The sequence below is a fragment of the Mus caroli genome, chromosome 6 (genome assembly GCF_900094665.2).
Source record: "Mus caroli chromosome 6, CAROLI_EIJ_v1.1, whole genome shotgun sequence".
Lineage (NCBI taxonomy): Eukaryota > Metazoa > Chordata > Mammalia > Rodentia > Muridae > Mus > Mus caroli.
Window position 1 is genome coordinate 102,792,513 of NC_034575.1, and position 22,382 is coordinate 102,814,894.

The window sequence follows — 22,382 nt, forward strand, 5'->3', positions numbered from 1 at the left end:
TCAATCCAGAATATCTTGTCAGGATGCTTAATATTGCTCAGGTAGACCACAGTTCTTATACATTAGGAACATGTTTTCAAATTTGGCATCCCTTAAAAGATACACAAATACTTCTGAATAGGACTGATAAATAAATTTCTTCTAAAGAAGAAATAAATGCTATTGCTTCTCAGAACATAGACAAGGCCATAATTTATATTAACCTATGCAAATATTTTCAAATAAATAGACAGAAGTTCAAAGTCTGTAAATACAAAGTCATAATGAGGATGGAAATATGAACAGCAGCAATTGGATTAGTGCACACCATATCTAAGAATGGACATGCCATACATCAGCCTATTAATGTGTACAGTGATTGCAAGTTAATCCACAAAACAAGTTTCTTTGATCATTACACACTAGATATCACATTGAATTATTACACGGTACTCCACATACTTTGCACAGTGAAGCAAATAAAAGAAAACAATGTCATAAAAAAGACACTTGGTATCTTTAACTCTTAACCCAGAAGATGCCTGACTTGTGATGGCATTGTATCTGATGGTTCATGCATTACCCCCATTCCCCTATTCCAGACTCTGTTTCATCAGGAATGCAGATATAACATAGGGCCATGGTCTCAGAGAACTGGTGATCCAGAGAGTGGGATAGAGAGATACGTTAACTGGCTAAAGAAGTAAAAAAGAACTTCTGACAAAGTCATGAAGGAAGTAAAACCCAATGCCATCATAAGAAGAGACAGAGGAGCAGAGGGCTTTTGAGAGAGAGAGTAGTCAGAAGCTCATCACAGAAGAGGTGAACTGGGAGCAGAGACCTGAATGATGAGTTTAACTTCAAACAGCAAAGTTGAAAAAGACATGTGGAGCAAAAACTCATTTTTTAAAAATTCAGAGGTATCTCAGGTGAATACCATTCAAGGAAAAAGAAATGTTAAGAAAAAAAATCACTGTCACGTAAGAAGAAAATTAGTCTGTTGATGGCCAAAGTAAAGAGTCTCAGAGGCTGAAGTACAGTGAGAGAAAGGAGTCAGAAAGTAGGGAGGAGGATGGGAACACAAAGGTGGGTGGGTGTGAGGGGAGAGGTCAGCCTTTCCAAGGAGAAAAGCTGGTATTGGACCTCAGAACAGAGAGAAAGAAATCACAAGAGGGTGAAGTGCAGGAGAGTTCATTTTCTCATCTATATTAGTATTGTTTATTCTAACTTCTACTCTCACTTGTAGAAGATGAAAAAAGTGACAAATGAAATCAGAAAAAAAAAACAAAGCAGTCACATTTGACTAGGAGATGTGAGCAGTAATAACGGTGCTAAGGACGGTGGGATACTCGTCAACTGTGGACTGGATGTAGTGGGCAAGGAAAATGGAGAAATTTAGGATGATACTTTGGGTTTGGTATCAGTAAATGATTGATCATGGATGTCTAGGAGGAACAGTAAAATAAGCATGGATAAAGATGGAATCAACAATATCTAAATTTACAAGGACCTTTGTTGTCTCTCTTCCCTGAGACTATATTCAGTGCAAAAACATTAAACAAGCAAGACAAGGGACAGGAGAATTAGGCATGGAATGTGATCCACTCAGATCCTTTTGTTAGGATGGCCGAAAACAACCATGTAGGTCTGAGCAGCAAATATTTTTTTTTCATAAAACAATTTTGCCTTTGATAGAAGACAGAGTATGTTTCTGTCCTGGACAAACTGCCTGTTTGCAGCTAGAGAGGTACCCGTGACCAGTAGGAATAAGTTGCCTTTTTAATCTATTATTTGCTACCATTTTCATCAATCTTAAATTCAAAAGAATCTAGTCTCTTTCTTCCTAGCCCCCTACTGCAGAAGTCCAAAAGTGATTCAAATCTCCTGTGCAACTCTTGAGTTGGAAGAGTCAAGGAAACAGCCACTGACAGGATTCAATCCAAATTCCTCAGCCAGATATCATGGACTTCTATACAGCTTGAGACACGGAGATGTTCAAGAAGTTCGGCAGTTTAATGAAAAGCGGTTGCCTCTCCCACATCCATACCAGAGTAATTATTTAATTCTGAGATTATTCATTCAGATTCTGAAGATTTCTAATTACATTGCATCTCAAGATGAACTAAATTTGAACTGAATTTCCTCCTCCCAAGGCACAAGATTGGCTAAATTCATTAATTGTCTGTTGATTTCATGGACCATTGAAATGTCAGCACTTTTGGTTCCCTGCTGAATAGCTCAGGGTCACTGGTATCCAGAGGGTTTATAATCTTCTTAATTTCAATGATTGCTTCCTCATCTCAATAAGTCTATGCAATGCCTCCTCCTAGATTTGCTCATTTTCTGCTGAGAACTGGCTTTCCTTCCCTGCTACCTCTTCCTCCACCTGACTCATCTCTCTGCATATTGTACCAACCTTGCCAAATGGGCATGTGACAATAATCCTGCTGCATAGTTCTCAGACTCATTTAGTCATGCCAATCAGTGGCTACTTGTTAAAGAAAAAACAGCTAGATTCTTGTAACACAGAAGAACCCTTAGCTTCTAGAATGAAGTTATTAGGAATTCCAATTCTTACAGCTCCACTGTCTATTGGCATGGTCTTAGATAATCTTTATTGAAGTTTCATCTCTGTCTGTCTGTCTGTCTGTCTGTCTGTCAGTCTGTCTCTCTATCTATCATCTATCTATCTATCTATCTATCTATCTATCTATCTATCTATCCATCTATCTATCCATCATCTATCTTTTTTACTTTTTTTATTAGCTAGTTTCTTCATTTACGTTTCAAATGCTATCCCTAAAGCCCCTTATACCCTCATCCTGCTCCACTCCCCAACCCACCCACTCCTGCTTCCTGGCCCTGGCATTCCCCTCTACTGGGGCATATGATCTTCACAAGACCAAGGGCCTCTCCTCCCATTGTTGGTGGGATTGAAAGCTGATACAACCACTCTGGAAATTAGTTTGGTGGTTCCTCAGAAAATTGGATATAGTACTTCCAGAAGATCCAGCAATTTCTCTCCTTGGCATATACCCAGAAGATGTTCCAACTTGTAATAAGGACAAATGCTCTACTATGTTCATAGCAGCCTTATTTATAATAGCCAGAAGCTGGAAAGAACCCAGATGTCCCTCAACAGAGGAATGGATTCAGAAAATGTGGTACATTTACACAATGGAGTACTACTCAGCTATTAAAAACAATGAATTCATGAAATTCTTAGGCAAATGGATGGATCTGGAGGAAATCATACTGAGTAAGGTAACCCAATCACAAAAAACCCCACATGATATGCACTCTATCATCTATCTATCTATCTATCTATCTATCTATCTATCTATCTATCTATCTATCTATCTTTCTATCTACTGCTTGTGTATGCAGATTTTGGTGCATATGTGGAAGATAGAGAGCAACTGTGGGACTCACAGATCTATCTCTTCTTTCACCACATGGGTCATGGGGACTAAACTTAGACTTTATGGAAAAGCCCTCTCACTAGGCTGCATGAACATTTTAACCTTTCTAAGTTCTGATTTCTTTATTTCTGAGCTAAATGAGACAATAACCCTACCCAAAAGAATCATTATAGTCAATGAGATAATATATAGAAAGAGCTCAACACATTTCCTGACACACAGGAATTGCCTAAGAATGGTCTATGATTATTGTATCTATTACTATCACTAGCTTAAAATTTTTGGTAATTTTTTATATCTCTTTTGTATATAGCAAAGTCCCATGTCTAGCACTCACTGGGGAGTTGAGAAGTTTCAGATGTTATTGCTTATGAATCAATAAGAATCTCAATATGATAGCCCAGAAGAGGAAAGTAGATCTATCTAATAAAACCATTTCTGGTCAAGTAAGGAAACACCAAAGAGAAAGAAAATTTCCTGCCAAAAAGGATGCAGAGGAACAGAAGAAACCTTTCCACTGAAGATTATCCTCAAGATACCCCTGTCACTGATTAGGAAAGAGTGGTTTGAGGGACAGTTTCTAAGTTGTGAAGGAAGCAGAGGGTAGGAGAAGAAAGTTTCATAAAAGAGGTTGCAAATGGGTCCTTCAGAGAACATCAGGACAGATGAAGAAAAAAAATCACAGCAGAGAATATTCCCACAATTACACAGTTATACAAAGGAGCCTCACAGAGCAAACTCTAACAACACAGAAAAATGAGACAAAGAGAAAAGGAGCCAGGTAAAAGCTCAACATAGACAAAAAATGTTTGTAAAGAGCTGGAGGGCAAACAATGGTTAGGTGTTTGTGACATTTGCCATTGAAATAAAAGATGGGGCATCTTAAGGGCAATGTTTCCCTACATTCTAGCCATGTTTTGTTCCTGAGGCTGTACTGTTGCAGCTACTGCCTCCTCCAGTATATAAGGATATGATTTCATCTGCATAGATGCCACAGAACACTGTCTAAGTAATGAATTGCCTACTACAGGAGGTGGCAACAGGGAAGTGAGTCTTAGAGAAGAGCAAAACTGGGAATCTTGGTAGAGACCTAGTGTCCCGATATACTAATTTATGACTTAAGTATCATGATTGGAGCATCAGTCTCAAATGCAAATTCACAGATACAAAACCCAGAAGAAAGGGCTGACACAGGAAGAGACATTGTCCCCAAAACAGTACACAGATGGTGTCCATAAACTCACACAAGAGCATGAGCATAGCCATGCTAGGCTCCTGTCTGTAAGCACAACATGGAATCTGTAATAGTGTCAGGGCTTGGTGCCTGTGCATGGATTGGATCCCAAGTTGGGCTGGTCAATAAGTGGTCTTTTCCTTCAGTCTCTGCTCCATTTTTTTCCATACATCTCCTTTACAAAGGAATAATTTGGGGTAAAAATTTTGAAGATGGTTGGTGACCCCATGCCTTAACTGAGGAACATGTCTATCTACTGGTGGTGGTCTCTTCAGGTTCCATCTCCCCACTGTTGTGCATTTCTGCAAAGGTCATGCCCCTTTAAGTCCTGGGGCTCTCCCAGAACCCAACTGAGACAGATGCAGATGCTTACAGCCAACCATTGGATTGAGGTAGGAGACCCCTATGAAAGAGTTTGGGGCAGGACTGAAGAAGTTGTAGGGGATTGCAATCCCATACGAATAATAACAGTTTCAACTAACCCAAACCCCTCAGAGCTCCCAGAGACTAACCCACAAACCAAAGAGCATATATGGGCTGTTCTGTGGCCTCCAGCACATATGTAGCAGAGGACTGTCTTGTCTGAATTTAGTGGGAAGGGTGCAGAAACTTGATGCCCCAGAGAAGGGAGATGCTGGTGGGGGGTGGCATAGGGGTAGGTGGGTCAGTGGGGTAGCTCCCTCTCAAAAGCAAAGGGAGTGGGGGTGGAGTGAAGAACTCAGAGAGAGGGGAGACAAGGAAGGGGGCAGCATCTGGAATGTAAATAAATAAAATAACTTAATAAAAAATAAAATGGTGAAAAATTGCAAAGAAAAGGATGAGTACACCTATTTCAAGTCACAAATACAGATAGGAAAAACATTAATGGCTTTATGGCTTGAGGTATGGCTTGCTAGGCCAATGCTGCACTGAGTCTACATAGAAAGGCCCATGGGGTACATGTTAAAGCGTAATAGTGCCACAAGGCTCTGTGTTATCATGGGCTTCCTATGCCATGCAAGCTTACAGGAGAGGCAGAGCACCCTCTGTAACACAGAGTCTGAATCAGGGTAAAAAGCAGCATCCCAAACTAACCACATATAAAAGCCAGAGACAAAGGTCAAATCTGTGGAAAATGGAGGGAGGGGAGGCATTTGAAAGGTTAAAAAGAAGAAGTCAATCCCCTTTGGGGGACAAAATGGGCTTCAGCTTTCATTTAGCAGGGTTAATAGTAGGAAAGGGAAATCCTTCAACATTTCTGTAGTTATCGTCTCTGCCATTAAATTTATTTCGCTCGGTAGGTGCTGACAAGGATAAAGGGCAAAGAAAACTAGAAAGTAGATTGGGCGTCCAGAATGTAAGTATGTCAAACCTTCTTGTCACCAAGCAAACACGTTCCCATTTGGGAGCCTCTTAGCAGCATTCAGCCCAGAAAACTACCTAAGCCATGCGCTTTCTGTCTTCTGAGAAGCCTGGTACTGATCAGTATAGAGGATGATTATTATAGTGATTATGAACCCTCCTAGAATCTTCTATGGGGATACAAGATGAACCATAGATGAGAAGAGTCATCATTTGAGATGTTGGTGGTACGGTATTGCAGTTTCCATGGAGGTAACTTCCTGGTTCTGGTACAGTTCTCACAGGACCATATTCAAAGATACACCAGCAAGTCCAGACATGGCCTGAGCATTCTGCCCAGCCCCACATTCCAGGAAACACCAGAAAATAGGTTTCCAACAAAACAAAGCTAGGGTTGAGACTCATAGGATCTCTATAGCAAGTCATTTCAGTGAAAAAGTAAGAGTGACAAACGAACAGTACACAAAAGCCTACCTGTATGACAGGAGAGAAGATGATGTTTGCCTTAAGGGGAATGAGTATCCCTTTTTCCATCTTCCTACACAGTATGGAGGAATTAGATGTTATAACATCAGCTCATCACCAGAAATGAATGCATCTTTATAGCAGCCAAGAAGAGGAGGAAGCGTAAGGTATTTAGAGCCTACCAGAGGTGAGTAGACACCATTCCAATTCTCTGACTAGCTGTATATGTACCAAATGTGCATAGGCTGGAGTACACCACTAAGGTACAGCAACTGCCATGATTACTCTTCAATGACATCCAAAGCTCAGATGTTGAAGGTTTGGTCCATGGTGTTCAGAGGTGGTGCTTTAGGGATGTTACTGGATCATGGGTACTCTGATGCAATGAATGAATATGTCAAGTTTGGTTCACAGCTTTAATGAGGTATTGGCAACTGAAAGAAAGGCAGTAGCAAACCATTGGGAAGTATTTACCCTTCCACTTACCTCTAACACCACCATGTGCTTTTTGGTTATCATATACTGGATAGTGGTCTGCTGAACTGACTGTCTCACCACAGGCCTAGAAGCATCTAGACCAAATGATCATAGACTAAAATCTCTGAAACTGTAAGACAAGTTTTGTTTTTCATTTAAAGTAATATTCTTGGATATTCTAAGTTTCTGGGCTAATATCCATCTGTTTATCAGTGAGTGAATATCATGTGTGTTCTTTTGTGATTAGGTTACCTCACTCAGGATGATATCCTCCAGATCCAGATTTTCATGAATTCATTGTTTTAATAGCTGAGTAGTATTCCATTGTGTAAATGTACCACATTTTCTGTATCCATTCCTCTGTTGAAGGACATCTGGGTTGGGGGGAGGGTATGGGGGACTTTGGGATAGCATTGCAAATGTAAATGAGGAAAATACCTAATAAAATATTTTTAAAAAAAGAAAACAGATATTTTCAAAGATAAAATATTTTGGGTCATATTGTGGCACAAATATGAAATGTCTAAAAATCACATGAAATTTTAATATGGAACTGCTTATTAATATGTATTAATAAATACTTTTGAGTTTCATGGTCTTAAACCAGTAAAGCACACTAATAAAAATAAAGTGTATTAAAGATTCAAAAAAAATTAAATAAATAAATAAGGTTGCTATGAACATAGCATGTGGAGTATGTGTCCTTATTACAAGTTGGAACATCTTCTGGGCATATGCCCAGGAGAGGAATTGCTGGATATTCCCGTAGTACTATGTCCAATTTTCTGAGGTACCGCCAGACTGATTTCTAGAGTGGTGGTACCAGCTTGCAATCCCATCAACAATGGAGGAGTGCTCCTCTTTCTCCACATCCTTTCCAGCATCTGCTGTCACCTGAATTTTTGATCTTAGCCATTCTGACTGGTGTGAGGTGGAATCTCAGGATTGTTTTGATTTGCATTTCCCTGATGATTAAGGATGTTGGCTCAAGAAGAGGGAAAACCAAAGTGTGGATACTTTGCTCCTTCTTAGAATCGGGAAAAAAATACCCATGGAAGGAGTTACAGAGACAAAATTCGGAGTTTCATCCAGAGACTGCCCCACCTGGGGATCCATCCCATATGCAACCACCAAACCCAGATACTATTGCATATGCCAGAAAGATTTTGCTGACAGGACCCTGATATAGCTCTCTCTTGTGAGGCTATGCCAGTGCCTGGCAAATACAAAAGTAGATGCTCACAGTCATCTATTGGATGGAACACAGGGCCCCTAATGAAGGAGCTAGAGAATATCCAAGAAGCTAAAGGGGTCTGCAACCCTATAAGAGTAACAACAATATGAACTGACTAGTACCTCCTAGAACGGTGTCTCTAGTTGTATATGTAGCAGAGGATAGCCTACTTGGCCATCAATGGGAGAGGAGGCCCTTGGTCTTGCAAAGATCATATGCCCCAGTACAGGGGAATGCCAGGGCCAGAAAGCAGGAGTGGGTGGGTTGGGGAGCAGGGTATAGAGAGGGTATAGGGGGCATTGGGGATAGCATTTGAAATGTAAATGAAGAAAATATCTAATAAAAAGTAAAATAAATAAAATAATATTCTCTTGCGCCTTTCACAGCAACAGAAAACTGACTGACTCAGTAGCTTTTTGCAAGAAAATAAAGCTGAAAATGTCAAGCGTTGTCAGACCAAATAAATGTTAATGGTATAGTGTCTCCCCTACTGACATCATAGTATAATTAAATGATAGTTGCAATTAGCTTTATCATGTGCTTTTGAAAAAGCAAAGGACACTTGATACAATAGAATACAGGCAGGTGATGTACTAATGCAGCAGCTAGATCTATACAGTCACAGAGGCCTAGACATTTTTATTTTTTTATTTTTCTCCACCCCCCAAGTCCCCCAGCAAAGGAATTTATTCACACCAAGATTCTAAAGTAGCCTGGAAAACACAGAAAGAGGTTTCTGCCTGAAATCCAAATAAATAAATAAATGACAAAGAAAGAAAAAAAAGAACAGAAAGAAAAGCAAATTTAAATAATTACATTTAAATCTTAAAAATTAAAAAAGGAAAGAATTAGGAGAAAGTCCAAGATCATTTAAACTACCACAACTTGAGACATAAATGGGCTCATCCTGGTTGTCATGGACACTGAACCAGGAACTTAAAGGCACCGTAGGACATTTTAGATGCCAAAGGAAAATCTGTCATGCTAGACAATGCAAAACGTAAAGAAAATAATGAGTCTCAGGTCATCGAATATACAAGTATCAGGTAGGTGGCATTCTGCATGGCGATGAAAGCTCTATCAAAATCCCCAAAGGGGATCCAGCTTCAGTGAGATCCCAGGAAGCCATGTGAGTTCACTGTGAACCCAGCTTTGGGCAGGACAATGTGAAGTTCAATAAAGATCTCTGCCCTACAGTTTCAGAAGCACAAAGGCAGACATCAGGGCTACAGTTAATAATGTATAAACTAGTTTATGGGTGTCATATTTGAGAGAAACAAGATGCAGAATTAGTTAGGGCCAGAAATTTACAAAGTAAACAGTTAAGAATAAACAGTTTAAACTTAAAACCAGAGCTGGCTTTTGTCTTAGCAACTGAGTTTGGCAAGATACATGAATATATGTGCATATGTGTAAAACTGTATGATTATGTGTAAGAGAGGGAAATAGAGAGAGGGTGGGAGAGAGAGACACACACACAGAGACAGACAGATAGACAGACAGACTCAGAAATCTACTCTGGTATCTTGTTCAATCATCCTCCATCTAAATTTTTGCTACAGCATTCCTGAGTAAACTGAAGTTCACAGATTCAGGACAACCTGGCCAGCAAGTACCAGGGATCTGCCTGTCTCTGCCTTCTCAGCACCAGAATTACAGACATGTGCCACTGCTCCCAGCTTTCTATGCATGTACCAAGAAGTCTAACTCATGTGCGCATGCTTATAGGTTAAGCACATTCTAAACTGGGTCATCTAACCAGTCCACAAAGCACTTTTAAAGGCTTCATTTGTTTATCTATAAACTTGGAATAAGAGGTATGGACTATCATGCCACAGAGTATGAACAGCAGAGAATGAGACATTTTCCCTCTCAAACCCGAATAAAGCTAACTTAGATGCAACCTCTTATCTACTTCTCAGTAAGGACACTTCTTGTGGAAAAAGGGACACAGAACAATGTTTTATAGTATAAGAGCACATGTGGAGAAAAGTGTTTTATCCACGTGAATTTATATCAATAAATGGATATATGTGAGTAGAGGAAGAATCAATTTTTCTTTTTTATGTATATGTGTATCTCTATGCACCCTATTTGAGTAGATGTCCAGGGAGTCAGAAGAGGTCATTGGATCCTTTGAAACTGGAGTTATAGGTGGCTGTGAGCAGTCCATTACAGGTGAAGGGAACAAAATCTGAGTCTTCAGCAGGAGTACTAGTTGCACTTAACTGCAGAGCCATCTCTCCAGCACCAAGAATTCAGTCTTTTACTAACCATGGCTATATCTAGAGGCAGGAATGGGCTGAGGCAGGTGAAAAAAAAAGGAAATTCAAAAGGAGAAAAGGAACTTACTTTTCAATTTGGGGGCACAAATATGCATCTTTTGGATCATTAAGATGAAACTGGACCTTTTCATTGCTAACTTACACTAAAGAGAGCTGAAATCTTCATCTGGCATTCAGTTATCTACATGTTCATAATTAACATTTACATAGAATGGATATCATTCAATCAGTGAACATTGTTTAAATATTACCAGGCCAAGTCTTTGCACCAAAGGGAAACTAGGAATTACCAGAAGGGAAAAAAAAAAAAAAAGGATGGTTTTTGTGTGCTGTGGTTTTGGTTTGGTGTTTAATTTGGTTGACTACTAATCAGCTTTGATGAACTATCAGAGAAGGCATTATGTCAAAATCTCAATCTTTTAAAAAAGGCATTTAGCATCATTCGCTATTTCTTTATACACAATGATTCCTTTCCCTATACCCATAGTTTATAAGAGACTCTGGAATTAAACCTTAAAAGCTATTTTTTTACCCCTAGGATCAGTCTGGATCCAACACTAAATGCCAGTATAAAAGCTTGAAGTAATTTGTTTTCCTCTATAAGTTTGAAGCTGATCAATGGCTTTATTGCTGTCATGGATTCCATAACTCTTGATGGCGAGTCATTATGGAAGAAGTCTTGGGTCCATAGATTCCAAGGGACCAGACCCCATTTTTCTTGGGGTTTCTGTGGTTTAGAGTGTGTTGAGTGGCAGAGAGAACAGCTAGCTTCATATAGTGTACTCTGCAGAACTGAGAGTATAGAAAAATGGGTAAGAGCTAGAGGAGGATTCTGGCTCAGTGTCACTGTGTAGGATAAGGTATAGATTCTGAACCCAGCTCTACCCTGCTTGCTCATGACCTTTCTGAGTGACATTGCCAAGTTAAGACTTTGTTTCCTCCTTTGAATGAGAAGGGTGATGATAATGGGACCAATCACAGTTTTAGTTAATCAATGAGACGATTCAGAATACTGACCTATAGTAAGTGTCCAACACGCAGTTATCATTTTTCTTATGTTCAAAGAAGTTCATTTTAGTTTGATAGCCTTCATGTGTTTTGATCGAGTTGCAATAAATACATAAGAAGCACCAACTAAAGCATGCTTTAGTTTCTGTTCAGAGGAACGTTCCATTGTAGCTTAGGAAGACAAACACATTTCTGCAAAGAAGAATTAACTAAATTCTCAAGGTTCATCTACCAATTAAAACAAAACTAGATTACCAACTACTAAAAGCAAATTGGTCTCAGAAAAGGAAGAAAATTACTTTACTTTACAGACGTTTCCACAAAATGTGGTTTGACTGAGCCTATTTGGGGACTAGGGTTTGACTAAGCCTCTGTAAGGCTGGGGCCTATGCTATTCAGTTTTCCTTCACTACCCCAGACCACCTGACCTAAGCCATTTATAAAGAAAGGGTACATTTTGGTTCACAGTTACAAAGGTTTCAATCCAAGGTCCATCCATTATAGTCACTGCTTTAGGCTCAAGACCAGGTAGAATGCCATGGTATTGTGAGCATGGCTAACCAGACTGTTCACCTTATGACAGCTAATAAGCAGAAAGAGACAATGGGAAAGAGCCAGAACCAAGGTCCACCCTTCAAATGTGTTCCCCCAATGACCTACTCTTTCCAGCAAGGTCTCACCATCTATAGTTCCATCACCTTCTAATAGAATATTTAATTTAAAAAAATCTATCAATTGATTTAAACCATTGATTTAAGTCACAGCTCTTATGACCTAATCATTACTTGGAAACACCTTCATTGTCCCACAAAGAAGCCTAGTGGTAGATTTTAGGTTTTTTAAAGGTATCTTTTCACCTTTTTTTTTTTTCTTTTTAAAATTAGGCTCAAGATTAACCATCTCAGAGACAACAGGAAAGAAGCAATTTTATGAATGAGATATAAGTGCCTTCAAGGGTGTTCAAAGCAAAACTATAAGCCAAATGAAACATAGAAGGATAGTTTTCACAGACCCAAAGCAATGGAGGACCACTGTAACTCTGTCTTCTACTTCTTAAGCTTTGCATTTGTAACCTTGGTCAAATCAAGCCTGGATCCTCACTTTACTTAAGATGTCATTTGTGCATAGCAACAACGCTCTGAGAGCTCCACTCTCTAGGCTACCTCAGATGAGGACCAACACTAGCTAGTCAGAATAAGATCTAGAACCTGAAGCAAGATTGCTGAACATCATCCTTCTTATTTTAGGATCCCTCGATCATCATCATCACCACCACCTGGGACCTCATATGAAAAATGACTTCTCAGGCTCCATCTAGATCCTGACTCAGAAGCCCTGGAATTTAGGGATAAGGATTTCTGTTTGGCAAGCCGTGTAGTTATTCTGATATAGTTTACAACAGTTACAGCACCATCTCAGTATTTGCCTCGCATACAGATTTAAGATCCTCATATTGGTCAGCACTGCTACTTCTCTTTTACCAAAAGACACTTCCTGCTTCTTTGATGACCATCACTTCAGAGAGAATATGTGGAAAGGACAAATCATAAGGAGGTATGAAATATGCAGCAGGAAGAATAAAATAGAATGTATCAAGTAGCTGTTGTAATGATGTGTTTACTTCCTGTGATGGTGGCACAATAGAAGAATAATTGTAGAGCCTTAAAAGAATGACCCGCATAACTGGATCTTAATGTCTTTTCATTTTAGCAAAAGACAAGCTCCATCCCATAGCAAGCTTACTCTTCAGGCCATAGGAGACTTCTGACAAGAATAACCTGTTTTCCTTTGGTCAAAACAATGATAAATTAGAATTTTATTGCTGGCTCTCCTTATTTAAAGTCAGTGATTGATACTGGAGGTGATAGGGCATTTGTGTATCCTGGGTTAACTAATACCTGCCAACACACTTGCAGTCCACAGGTAAAGGGGAATCAACACTTGTCGTTACTAACTTAGCAAGACTACACTGTAATTGTTTCATTGCTGTTCTAAGGTAACTCTCTCCCACCCCAAACACCCATGGAACAATATGAGGATGAGACCAGAGACTGACTGGACCTAGAATTTCAAAAACCATCAGACCCCAAACACAGAAGAATGAGGGAAGGTTTAAGGGATAAAAATGAAAGAAGTAGACATCAAGAGCCTGACAACGCTTGCTGACTACCTAGCAGAGTAGGGCAAGACTGAGCTCCAGGGTGATTGACTACCCTTGCCCTGCCTTGCTGGCTAGAGATGGCATGGGAGATTATTTTTTAGGATATTAATCCACAGTCTCCTCAGATTTCTGTGTGTCTGATTAGTGAGCAGTGTTCAAGATTTTTTTTTTAATCTCTGTTCATTAGCATCAGCAAGTGATAGAAGGAATGAGCAGAAGATGAAATTGCTGACCAACATATTCTATGTTCTAAAACTTTCTCTTCATGGGATGATTCTCATTTCCAAATACCAAATATATGAACAACAATCTAAAAAAGCAGAAAGCCAGAAATTAAGAAAGATCAAAATAAATAATTGGTTTCCTCGGAGTACCAAAGAACATCACTAGGAATTTTCTTCTAGTGTTTAGTACTTAAAAATGTTCTCCACAATGCTCACAGCCAACCATTGGACTGAGCGTGGGATCACCAATGGAAGGTTGGAGAAGAAACTGAAGGAGTTGGGGGTTTGCAGCCCCATGGGTGGAGCAACAATGTCAACCAGCCAGACCCCACCCAGGGACTGGACAACCAACCAAAGAGCACACATGGAGGGACCCATAGCTCCAGCTGCATATGTGGCAGAGGATGGCCTTGTTGGACATAAATGTAAGGAGCAGCCCTTGGGACTGATGCCCACAGTATAAGGGATGATGCCCTAGTATAAGGGAATGCCAGGGATGGAAGGCAGGAGTGGGTGGGTAGATGGGAAAACACCCTTATAGAGGGGGGAGGAGGGGGGATGCGATAGGGAGACCTGGAAAGAGGATAACATTTCAAATATAAATAAAAATGTCCAATTAAAACATGTAAATAAAATATTCTTCACAAGCACTTTCTACTTGAATTCACTATATTGTTACATGTAAGCACCAGTAGTTTAAGCTTCCTTCTGCTATGGGCTGTGACGCACCTAGAGGTATGTTTCTATGGTGATTGGTTTTGTTTTGTTTTGTTTTGTGTTATTTACTATGAATCTTTGTTTTTATTTGAAGAACTGACTGAACAAAGAGTCCTTCCTCCCACCACTTGTCACTGGTTTGGGCTTATATGGTTTTTGTTTTCCTATACCGGTTTTATTTATATTAAACCCCTGGTTGGTATATGTATGTCTGTGCTATCTTGCTGTAGTAGTAGTAGCATTTGTTTTACAATGATAGGGGGAACAAATACTTTCCCACTTCGGTGCCCTGAGTTCATATCATTTCTTAAATAATACAGAAGAATATAGAAAGTTCCTGTTTGGGGAGACAGGTGTAACTCAACGGTAGAGCTAAGTTTATCATGTTAAAGGTAGTAGGTTCAGTCTACAGCATCAACAGATTTCTTTAGGGAATCTTTCCAGAAAACAGCTCCTTATCCCTCAGTCACTGTTGTCATCATTGCTCTTCCTCACCACTTCCTCTGGAGCCTTGGCATCCTCTTCATCTTCTCTCTACCCTGCAAAGAAGTCGTCTGTGCTCCAAGCTTTACTGCTCAGGATATGAAGTGATCCTCCCTTTTTCTTGCATCGCGGATGGTCATTCACAACCACAGTTTGAAGCTGAGTCATGTCCCCAAACATATGGAGCACAGTCCAACCATGAGACCCTAAATTTTGGAAGAGGACAAAAGGAGAATGTCTTGTAAGAATATAACTTCAAACTCTGGAGACTCCACCACCATTGAACAAAGGACTTTGAGCAAACTCGTTCTCTCTAAACATTAGTTTTTTGACTATCAATGAAGATACAAGATGAAGTATCCCTAACAGAAATTCCAAAGTCATAAATGCATTGACATGGAATTACAAGTAGAAGATTTCACACCTGACTTCATGGGTTACAATCAAGATAGAGGCTAACTAAAAATATCATGGAAGTTACCTTCAGATTGTGCATATGAGGTACATATGAAGTGTAAATGAGTTTTGTATGTAAACTTGGACCTATTCCTTAAGACATTTCACTATGTACTTGCAAATACTTCAAAGCCTGTTAAAAGCCAAAATATGAAACACTTTTGGACCCAAGCCTTTCAAATAAGGGTTAGTCAACTTATAATGATAGCAATTGCTGACACGCTGAGTATTTTTAAATAATTCTAAGCACTTTGAACATGCCATCTGACCCAGAATTCACAAGTGTTCTTTGAAGTTGGGCACTAAGCCTGATAATTTACCTAAGATCCCACACAAAGTGGCAGAGCCTGGCTTAAGTGCAAGTCGGTCACAGTCTAAAACCCAAGTACATGATGACAACATTAATAACTCTCTCATAGACCTTGTATATAATGAGGAGAGAGAAAAAGCATACCAAATTTAGAAAATACACTGAAAAATCAAAGCACATCAAATATATGGGGCTGTCTGAGTTGTCATGAGATTTTAGCATCACTGTACAATTACGTCAACTAGAAGCAGTAGGCATTTTCCCTTTAATTATGATAAGGGGCCTTAGGTTTTGTGAATTATTATCCTTCTGATCATCTATTGCCAGATATCCCTTGTCCTTATTGCTAGGTTGTTTGAAAAATTACTCAAAAGATATGGAGAACTATGCCAGGAGGCAAGAGAGTGACTTGTGAGGTCTCAAGTTACTGTGGCTGAGCTGCATAACAAGGGTCAGTATAATTGAGCACCCACTAGAATAACCTTTAAAAAGGTCCACCCCAGTCTCAGTTTTACAGTATGCCAATAGCAATGACAATATCCTATGATTGAAATCGCTAGGCATAGAGGTAATGTCTGATAACAACAGCCAGAGGTAGTAGAACATTGGTGCCCCTAATAGCAGAGTGGAGAGCAAGCAGGATTAACTGCTTGCAGCATTAACTGATCCTTTACTCAGTATATACTAACTTCATTCTTTCCCTGTTTCACTTCCCTACTCATTCACTGTGCTAACTGGGACTGCTTCTTACTTATCTATTTGTGCCCAAATTTGAAAAAAACTCATTTAAAAAGAAGAAGGAGGAGGAGGAGGAGGAGGAGGATTGGGAAGAGTAGGAGGAGGAGGAGGAGGAGGATTGGGAAGAGGAGGAGGAGGAAGAGGAGGAGGAGGAAAAGGAAGAGGAAGAAGAGGAGGAGAAATTAAACATTCATTCAGTAAACAAGTCCAGTGGGCAGAACCTAAGATGGGCTTTTAAGATTCCAATACCATGTAGTCTGTCCTGCATGATGTCCACCATGGTGAATCTGATGAGTACTATATTTGTGAATAGGTTCTATTTAATGGCACATAAGACTTTAATATAAAGAAAATTTCCAGGAATCCCTGAATCTAGTACCTGAAACTCTCTGAGATCTTTTTTCCCCAACTTTTTGCATAAGAATCAACTGGAATGACTCAAAAGGAGAATAGCCTAGCTGCCTTGAAGATGGATGTGACTGTTATAAGAAACTTAGGTCCCTCCAGGAACTCATAGCTGAGAACCTACAAGGACATATGGAGCACAGTCCAACCATGAGGAACTGAATTCTTATAGGAATGAGCTTGGAAATTATGTTTCTCCAGAGCCTGCAAATGTAAGCTTAACTGAGCCAACACTGAATCCAGATGAGCTCATTCAGACTTGCTACCCAAGTCTCTTTATGAAAGTAAATGGGCTCTAGATCAAGCTTCTAAACTGTGGTACTTGTTACATAGCAGGAGATTCTAAAATGTCAAGCAAAGGGAAACAAACCTACATGTCTAGTCTTCATAGATTACTTGATAGTGCTCTCCAATAATGTTTCAAGATTTGCTTGCTAAAAGGTATGCATGGTGTGTTTAAAAATAGCTTACTTATTTAAATTGTATGTGTATGACTATTTTTCTGTGTGTATGTTTAGAGTCTATGCATAGGTTCGTCGTGTGGGTTTGTAAGTTGGGGGACATATAAGTATGCACATGTGTGTGCATATGTGTGGAGGTCAGATGTTGAAATGAGAAATCTTCAATTACTCTCTGATTGCTTTCCAACTTATATTTTTATTTAACTTTTATTGATTCTTTGTGAACCAATCCTGCTCATTGTCCCATCCCTTCATACACGCCCTCTTCCATTGCAACCTCCTACCCAAAAGGGGGTAAAAAAAAAACCAACTTTTTGTAGAAGCTGTAGTGTGTCACAGTTTGTAGTTTGTCCCACTTGTCTACTCATCTTCACTTGCTAATGTTCATTGCAATGAGTCAATGGTCTGCTTTGAGGCTTCTGGCTTCTGCAACTGTGTTAATACTGGGTCGTTACTGGAATTCCACTTGAATAGCCTGTTGATAACCTGTGTTATGGAGACCTTACAGCTTTTGGTCTGTAGGTCCAGCCCCATCACATGCTCTGGCAGTTCATAGATGGGGTAGAAGTTGAGGCAGCCAACTCAAAGCCCTAGAACTGGGCCTCAGTGGTAGCTGAGCTGGCCAGTCCCCCAGATCTTCCCAACCCATAGCACTAGGCTGGGCTTTCTAGTACTTCCAGAGCAAGCTCACCCAATGCCACAACTGGCAAGGAGCAGTGCCAGCTTTCCCACTCTCATGCCCTCACAGCTGGCTAACCAACCCTACCCCCAACCTCTACCCTCACCCATACAACTAGGGCCAGCTCTATTGTGCTCCGGTGTGAGGTGTGGGGCCTGCTCTCCTGCTCTTATGTTTCTGGATCAGCTTTCCCAGGGTGGTCAGGCAAGGTATAGGGCCAGCTCTGCAAAGCCCTAAGAGTTCACCATGGTCCTAGACCTAGACCAGGGATGTCTGCCTGGTCTCTGGTGGTAGCAGACCCCTCTGTTGCAATGCCATGAATCCAGATGTCACTCTCTTGGTGGCAGCATGGGCCATAACCTCAGCATGAGCCACAACCTCACCATGGCTTTAGGTGGCATTTCTGGCTACTCACACCAGGGTGTTCCTCACTACTTCTGAATCCCCAGTTTTGTCTTTTTTCATTGTGTACACATCCTTCTGTTTCTTTCTCTTTCTCTTCCATCTCTCCACTTACTTGTTCATCTCAGTGGTGCCAGTGGTCTGGGGTTATCTCAGAAGTGCTATGCCCTGCCCATGTTGTACAGCACCAGGCACGGGTCATCTCAGGCTTGTTCTATCCACCTGGGCTATATGGTGCCAGACTAGGGTTTCACTAGCTGTAGCCTGCCTTCTTGGCCCCATGTCATGGGGGAGGGGGGTGTGTTCTTTTCTGAGACAAGATCTCTCACTGAACCAAATGCCTACCAGTTCAGCCAGTTCACACTCTAGCCAGTGTGCTCCAAAAACCCATTTCTTCCAGTTGTGGGGTTGCAGACCTGAGCCACCACAATCAGCAATTTACATTGGTGGCAGGGATTCGAAATTTGGTCTTTATGTTTGCACAGCAGGAACTTTATCAATGGAGCCATCGCCCCCATCCCAATATTCTTTCAATTTTTAAAAATCAAGCTTATTCCAAATTACTCCATGATGAAATTTAATTTGAGGACAATGCAAGCTCTCAGAGTCAATTGCTTCAGTAATTCGTCTTGATGGAGTGTTTCAACGAAATTAAACCATGACAGCATCAGTGTGTGGAAGCAGAAATTACTTTCTACAGGGGGTCAGGCCAGATGGAATAAGTCAATGACATAATGGTTCTTAAGGTACTGCCTTGCTTTTAAGTGAGTCTATGATGTATGACTATAGGATGAAGCCATGAGGTAAGGTCGGAATTTTAAGTCTCTCAGTTCTCTCTGGATTTATAACAATCCCAAAGTTCACAGGCACCAGGTGCTGCTCCTTCACTTCTCATTTTTCCTCCTTTCAAGTGTGATGTGGATACCTAGACTCATCATACTAGTGTCCATTTTTAATGATATCAGAAATGAAAGGAATTCTGGCACATTGTGTTGTTACAGAACCCCAACTACTCAGCCAGGGTGCAATTGGGAGCAATGGTATTCCTAAACATCACACAAATGAGGGCAGATAGGAAGCCACAGAAAAAGCCAGGCTGGCAGGAGTTGAACTCAAGTCACAAAAGTCACAGTGAACAAACTATCTGCCAGCCAGGTATATCCGGTCACCCATTTTTTTTCCTACATATTCAGTTTTGGCTATAGTTTGCAATTTTCATGCTTTAATATTTTGCTGCCTTAAGAGAGGCTAAACCACTGAACCATTTGTTAGTGTGCAGGAGAGAGCACTTGGAAAAGAGCTAAATGCCTACGACAATATTGAGTCTGACCCCAGGCTCCATTTGTTCCATTTAATAGACAATGGCATGCTGCCTGCCATCTCTGGGTTTTTGGAAGCCCTTATGGACCAACTTCTTCACCCTCCCCCTGCTTGCATCCCTATCATATAATCTGTTGAACACACTGGTACCAGATGAGTGCTTTATAAATATGGATCACATCACGTCTCTCTGTTTCTATCCTCTAATTGCTTTCTTTCACATACAAAGCAAAGCCCCAGGCTTCCAAACCTTAAGTATTCAAAGCTCTATAATATTTGACTTTCATGTACCCCTTTAGTCCCTACTACTTTCTATTAACACTTCATCTCACACTTGAATTTCTTTTTGTCTGCTCTGATATCCTGTCTGCATGCTTCCACCTTAGAGCCTTTCACTTGATAGTCACACCAAGTGGAAGCTCTTCCCTGAAGATTTCCTAGTATTGGATCCAGTACCATCTCCACTGTCTTCAAACAATTTTTGGTTTGAATTCATTGCAGTTATCTGTCAGTTGAATTTGTCCTCTAATATAACAAAAATCCAAAAGATACAGGATTTCGTCTCTTTTGTCTACTTACAAGCATCATATAACCAACATATCTAAAAGCAGTCAACAAACATTTGCCAAGTGAATGAATGAATGAACGAATGAATGAATAGCATGGCTCTCATCTGCCACAGAACATGTGATAGCCTCTGTTTATTGGAATATTTGACTAAAGCAGACCATTCCCTAATGTGCCAGAAAACAGAATTTCTAAGATGCCAGAGTTATAGCTTTTCTGATGAAAGCATTTAAGTGTTCCACACACCCAGCCTTTTGGGGAAGAAAGAGAAATACACAAAACTCATATCCACTACACCACCATGGACAGAGCTGGCAGGTTGGGACCCTTCTTTCCTTCCTTTGGTATGTGAAACCAAGTCTGTTTTTTCCCCCTCACAAAACTGGCACTGCTTCCCACATCCATAGAGTTAATGAATTTGCAAAGGAGATGGGCTGTCCATGCCTCTACCATCCTTGCAAGGTTAAAATGAAACTTTGTCACTCTGTGGGAACTGACTTCTCCTTGGGTCCTTGACTGTACTACTTGCTTGAATGCCAAGCCCAAAGAAAACTGATGACATCAAACACTTTTCTTCTATGGTATCAAAAGCTCCATTGTTCTAATAGATGGCTGTTTCCCACAAATTAACATATTGAGGTAGTATAGTCACAGCTAATATTATTGATATCATCATATATTGTGTGAAAGAAAATACATAAAGGATTAATATGTCTCACAATTCCACAGCTTAAAAATGGTAGACTTTAGGCTGTGCTTAGGACTCTGTCCAACTAAAGAATTTTAGAATCCCATCACCCTCATATCTGAGGACACTCACCCCTCAGCAGCAGGCAATTTCTTTTGCTTCCTCATCACTTTTTGCCCTCATGAGAACTCACCCTCGAGAACTGACAAATAAAGATAAATCACCAGTCTAGAGCATTCCAACTAACTAAGCCACTGCAGTCACTCCAGTGAAGCTCGAAGCCCATATTTTGCTTTGTTAGCTAAAATTTCTCCTCTCATTGTCTTCAACAATGTGACCTAGAATTGTATAATTTTATAATTCTAAGAAAAGCTTGTAAGAGCTGGATTCTTTATCAAAATGACTTTACCTTCAGGATAAATGCTGCTCCTTGTCTGGGGAAAGAATTGTTTCATATTAAAAAGGTCTATAACAGAAGTCCTTGGCTTTCTAAATAAATAGATATCTTTTATGTTGTATATGACAAAGTGTGTGTGTTTGTTTGTGAGGGAGAGAGAGAGAGAGAGAAGCACGAGATAGTGTTATAAAGCATAAACAAATTAACTGAAATTTGTTTTAAGAATTTATATTTACCTAATAGAGAAATTTATATTTAATAAAAGATAACATTTATTCACTACTTTCAGTGTGATAGAAGTTTTGTATGGCTTCAGTTCTTTTTCACAGTAACTGTACCAGGCACATACTTTATTACTACAATGATGAACATACATAGAATACACATTGTAGCCAAAAGTGTTGGCTCATACCTGTAATCTTAGCACAAATGAAATGGACAGACATATGAAGATCCAGTGTTTAATATCAGCTCCATTTATTAAAAAAAGATCAAATTCACTGTGATATAGAAGACTTTATGTTAAACAATGGTTTCAATGAATAAGAACTATAGAGCCAGACCTCCACGTTTTGTACCCCATCCTGCCATTTGGCAGTGAGGAGATGAGATGAGCTATTGAACTTGTTTAGTCTCAGTTGCTTAGAATAGTCTCACATATAAGATGCCAATTTTCCAAATTTTGGACATTTTAAAATTAAGTAGTAGATTTTGCCCACCAGCTACCCACGACCCCCGCCACAGGATTTTGAGACTGCTGGTGAGTGGAACACAGCTTCTGCTCCAGTCCAATCACTCGGGCCCTGAGACTGCTCTGGTTGGGGAGAGAGAAATCCGGCCTACATAGGGCCACAAGCCTCTTCCGGTCAGAAAAGCACCAGGGTAGCTAGGGCGCAGGGTCAGCTGACACTCGCCAGCTACCCACAACA